The sequence below is a fragment of the Oncorhynchus tshawytscha genome, linkage group LG24 (assembly GCF_018296145.1).
Source record: "Oncorhynchus tshawytscha isolate Ot180627B linkage group LG24, Otsh_v2.0, whole genome shotgun sequence".
NCBI classification, from domain to species: Eukaryota; Metazoa; Chordata; class Actinopteri; order Salmoniformes; family Salmonidae; genus Oncorhynchus; species Oncorhynchus tshawytscha.
In genome coordinates, this window is record NC_056452.1 from 33430104 (window position 1) to 33435667 (window position 5564).

General features: G+C 51.2%; 1 pseudogene; it reads right to left on the bottom strand.

Annotated features, from left to right (window-relative positions):
- Window positions 1-202: 202 nt before the first annotated feature.
- LOC121840732 lies at window positions 203-4880 on the bottom strand (annotated as a pseudogene).
- Window positions 4881-5564: the final 684 nt, after the last annotated feature.

Sequence of the window (5564 nt, forward strand, 5' to 3'; positions counted from 1 at the left end):
GTATTTCGTGGGGTGAGAGATGAGTCCCTGCCCCAGGTGATGACCTCATGGCCATCAACGCCAGTGGCAGGGCCTCCACCCATGTCAGTTTTGTACCAGCACACACTTTGGCTATCTTACACTTAAGAGATTGGTTGCAGCGCTCCACAAGGCCTTGGGCCTGTGGCTTATACACGGAACCAAACTTGTGTATGATGCCGAACCTCTCCTCCACCTGTCTCAGGTGTTTGTTTGCGAAGTGGGACCCATTGTCGCTTCGGATATGTCTAGGGACCCCATATCTAGGTATGAGTTCTGTCTGTAGCCACTTAATGACCGTTTTCCCATCCTCCTTAGCTGTTGGAATTGCTTCTACCCATCTAGAGAATCTATCTACCATTACTAGCAAATATCTCTTCCCGTTCTTTACATTGTCTTCTCCCATGTCTGTATAGTCTATACTGATGTCTTGGAAACATGCGTTTGGCACCGGGTAGGCCCCCATCGGAGTTTGGTAGGGCTTCTTTGGATTGTGGCTTCCACATATGTTGCATTCGTCACAGAATAAATCTGTCATATCCTTCATGTGGGGGTGCCACCATATGTATGAAACCTTCTGTAAAGTTCTGAGTTTCCCTTCATGAGTGGGTCCATGGGCTTCCCTTATCAGTTCTGGACAGAGATTAGCCGGAGCCACCAGTCGGCCATCATGGCATCTCCATATTCCATCTGGTCCCTTAGAGCCTCCCTTCTGTGTCCAAACCGAATGTTCGTAAGGGCCTGCCTCTTCCTGTAGTTCTAGTATGTGTTGGCTTGTCAATTCAGTCCTTGCCGGTTCTATCCCGAGCACCATCTGTCGGGGGCTGTATCCTCCTGCGGCCTTGGCTGCCAGGTCTGCGGCATCATTTCCTTGATTGATTCTGCTGGTCAGTCTTTGGTGGCCTCGGCATTTCATTATGGCCACTGTCTTTGGTAAGGACACGGCATGCATCAAACGTTCCATTTGGGCTCGGTGCTTGATGGGTAGGTTACCTGTGGTGGTAAAGTTGCGCCTAACCCATTATGGTCCATCTATGTGCACTGCTCCGTGTGCGTATGCCGAGTCCGTGTAAATGTTTACAGTTTTTCCTTCGGCTTTCTCTAGAGCTTGAGTCAAAGCCACAATTTCCGCAAGTTGTGCCGATGCTGGCTGGGGGATAATTCCTGATTCCAACGTGACATGTGTTTTGTCATGCAGCTGCTGTACGACCGCATAGGCAGCTACGTTTCCTGTGTCTCCCTTGTAGCAACATCCGTCTGTGTACAGCCATAGGTCTGGAGATGTCAGTGGTTCATTTTCCAGGTCTGGTCTCAGTTTGAGCTCTTGTGCTGCCCTCTCTTGGCAGGAGTGTGCTAGGCCATCTTCTGCGGTGAGTGCATCTGCCATGTTCTTGTCGGTGTTCACAAAAGTGATGTGTGACTGGGTGCATTTGTTCTGGATTTTGTTTTTTCTGTCCGCACTGAAGGTAAATTCTTTGCTGATGAGGTATGCTGCCACCCCGTGGTGGGTGTGTATTTGCATCTTGTGGCACATTACCAGATGGGCTGTCTTCTCAATCGCCTTGGCTACCGCCGCAACGTATCTGGAACAGGCGGTCTGGCCGGTTTCAATGTGGTCAAGTTTTGAAGAGTGGTACATGAGTACTCTTCTCTCCCCTCATGTTTCTGAAAAAGGACGGCGGATGCAAAGCCTTCCTTTTCAGAAACATCCAGGTGAAATGTTTTACCGTAGTCTGGTGCCGTGAGAGCAGCAGCCACAGACAGGTCAGTCTTCAGGAGCCCAAACGCCGTTGAAGCTTCAGGAGTCCATGTAAGTGGGGCCTGTAGGTTTCTTGGGCCAGCTTCCGAACAATTTCTCTCAGAGGTTCAGTTCTTTCAGTATAGTCTGGGATGTGAGTACGGCTGTATCCCGTCAACCCCAGGAAAGAGAGCATTCCTGAAACAGTAATGGGCCTGGGATGATGTAGGATTGAGTCTCGGTGTGATTTTGAGAGTCCGGCCCCTCGCTTGAGATTTCCCTTCCCAGGAACAGAACGGTTCGTCTGCATGATTGGACTTTTGACATCTTGACTTTGTAGCCTTTGACTGCCAGAAAGTCTAACAGGGTTTTAGTCATTTCTAGACAGAGGTCTGAGGTGGGAGCCCCCAGCAACAGGTCGTCTACGTATTGTATGAGTATCACTCCTTCTGGGATTTTCAGTTCTGCCAGGTGAGTCTTCAGAATATAATTGAAGATTCCCGGGAAGAAGTGTAACCTTGGGGAAGTACGGAATAGGTAAATTGCTGATTCTCGTAGGTAAAGGCAAAAAGTGGCTGGGAAGCCTCATCCAATGGGATGCTGAAAAAGGCATTGGCCAAGTCCACTACGGTGAAATACCGATGTTTGGGTGACAGGTTGCTCAGTATGATGTGTGGGTCTGGAACAGGGAGATCGATGGGTGTGGTAACTTCATTTACAGCCCGGAAATCATGCACCATCCGGTATGTTTCTCCTCCTGCCTTCAGAACAGGAAGTATGGGGGTGTTCCAGAGTGATAGAGTCCTGTATATGCACCCAGCTTCCAGTAGGCCTTCGATAGTGGGTCTTATCCCCTCTGTCTGTGCTTGCTTCAGTCGATATTGGGTTCGAAATATTGGTACTTGTGCCGGATTGGTTAGGGTAATGCACACTGGTTGGACCTGTAACTTTCCCACGTCAAATGGTGTGGTTGTCCATATTGCCTTGTCTATGGAGTCCAAGACAGCAGGGGAGGAAGGGTGATCAGAATATGGTTTCCCGTGATGCCTGGGGAGAGTGAGGCGCTCAGGCTGGCACTGTTCTTCAGTGTCCACCATAGTCAGACGCCACATCTCTTCGGTGGTTGCCTTCAACAGGCCTGGTGTACTAGTCGCTTCCCAAGTGAGTTTCGAGGCCCTTTTTATCATTGGACCCAGACTTCGGGCCTCATGTCCATTCCCTACTGCGAGGGTCACGTGTGGAGCAGAGTCGGGTCCCAGTTGATACCAAGGTTTAATATGGTGTGGGAGTATGACTGGGGCTGCCACCCCCTTAGGGCCGCACACGATGGTAAGGCAGCGTATGTTTGGGGTAAGATGCATCATGTTTTCATCCCAATCTTGTGTGTACGGCGTGTCTTCGTCGTCAGTGACGTTGAGAGTGCAGTGCAACTCAGCCTGTGGTGTCTTATAGGGATGGAAGGTATATATTAGCTTCCTCCATTGGTTGAATTGAAATTGGATGGCAGGAGTTCCAGGTCCAGATGGTAGGCATTTGAGCCAGTAAACCTCCTGTGTGGTGGATAGAGCAGGTGCGGGCAGAATTGGGAGCATCAGGATTCGGGCCCTTGGCGGTGGATCGAGCGCGACCTCCACACCTGACTCAGTTAGGTAGATTGCGCATCCTAACTTACAGAGTAGGTCTCGACCTAGTAGGTTGATTGGGCAATTTGGACAATATAGGAATTGGTGTTTCAAACTGGAAGGGCCCCACTGGAACAATAGTGGAGTAGTTTTGTATTGATCTTCAGGATTTCCTGAAACCCCCACCACCTTTACCTTGTCTGAAGAGAGGGGTTGATGAGAATTGATGGCGGAATATGTACATCCAGTGTCCACAAGGAACCTGTGGGTGACCCCTTGTACTACACATGTAATAGTGGGTTCCGTGTGGACAGAGAATTGTTGGCCATCTAACCCAACTGGTGGTGGTGGGCAGCCTCATTCCCATGGGGGGTATCCCTCGGACATCCCCTGGAAGGTGGGACCGGTAGGGGCGCTGGGTTGTAGGCTGGTTGATATCCCTGGGTAGGGGCTGGTGGATATCCCTGGGCAGGGGCTGGGTACCTTGGGGCCCCTCTTCCCCGTTGTCCACATCTCCTCCCTCTGTAGGCCAAGTATGACTGGCGCTGCTGTGAGAGGGGAGCAGGGCAGATCCTTGCATAATGCCCTTCTTGGTTACAGTTGTAGCAATTTCTTCTAGCTTGCGGTGGTCCCCCCCATGTCGGTCCAGATGGGTTAGAAAATCCAGGCTGGGTGTAACCCTCATATCCGTAGTTGGCTCCTGGATTTGGAGGGGCGGCGTATACGACCGGTGCCTGTGCGGGGGTCGGTGGTGCTGGAGCGGCCACCAACATCTGGTTCATGGTCTGAGTCACAATCTTGGCTATATCAGTGGGTTCCTCCGCCACCATTTGCTTTTTTGGCTTTGCGGTCTTTTGGGCCTCATTCAATTGTAATTTGAGCAGTTGGAGTTGCAGCGACTGAACTTGTGAATCAGCCGTGCCTTTGTCTTTGTTGTACTGAGAGATGTGATGGTGGACATGGGAGTTGAATTGGGCAGTGGGCAAGGCCATCAGCCCCACTGTGGCCCTAAGCTTGGTTTTCACTTCTATGGGTGTCCCATTCACCACCATCTCCTTCCACATGCTGAGAGTGGTTCCGCTCTGGTCATGGGGTTCAATGTGGACTGACCTCCAGGTGGTCTTGGCCCTATCTAGGTATTGAGCTGCCTGCTCCCCGTCTTCCATGGCAAAAGAGGTAAGGGTTGCATAATTTTTCTCGGTGGGATATGCCCTTCTGAGCTCATTCCACAGTGATACTCTGTATTTCTCAGGTTCTGTTGCTGACCCCAATTTTCCCAGTCCTGCTGTGTTTATTAGGGCATTCATGGTCGTGTAGTCGGTTGACCTAGCCAATAAGGCCTTCATGTCCCCCAAGGCAAGCCGGACCCCGGAAGTTAGGGACTGAAGCTGAAGCAGCCAGGCTGAGGCACCCCCATGTAAGCTCGGGAGCTGTTCCATCAGGGCCGTTAAATCTTGCATCTTCCAGGCAACGTATTCCTCTCGGTGCGTTGTGTCGTCCATCCTGAGTGGCATTTGATACGGCCCATGTTGTCTTTGGGCTTCTTCTTCTTCTCCTCTCCTTTGTCTGGCTATGATGCGCCTCGACCGTCTTACTGCCGTTTCAACGGGGGTTGATTTTCCCTTAAAAACTCCTTGTATCAGGACTATTTCACCCGTTTCTGCTGCGACTTCTTCCATGAGTTTCAGTTGGCTTTCTGCCTCCCATACACCTGCAGCCGTGAGGGGAACGTCTTCCTCTGTCTCCTCTTGTGGTTCCATATCATCTCCTTCCTGTTCTTCCGGTTCGCTGAAAGACATTCATTTTCTTCTTGTCGGCGGCCACTTGTGAAATACTCCTTACTAATATCACTCTTTGGTTCCCCTCTATGTTCTCTGTACACACTGGATGTGCAGGAGGTGGGGGTTCCCCTCCCCTCTGACTTCAAGCTGCTCCCGTTGCCCCCTGCTCCATCTATGAATGGATTCCTCGTGTGGCCACTGGGGCGGAGCTGTTCTCGCATAGATCGAGGGGCATGCATGTCAGATGGCCCTGGTGTGCACCTTTGTGCACCCCTGGTGTGGAGTAACCCTGTGGGCCAGGCTTTAATTCTTCACACTCCAGGTGGCCCCCTGTGATCAACGTATCCCCTTGGAGTACTCCTTCTTTTACAAGGAACACAGGGGCCTGTGTTGACGCGGGCCCGG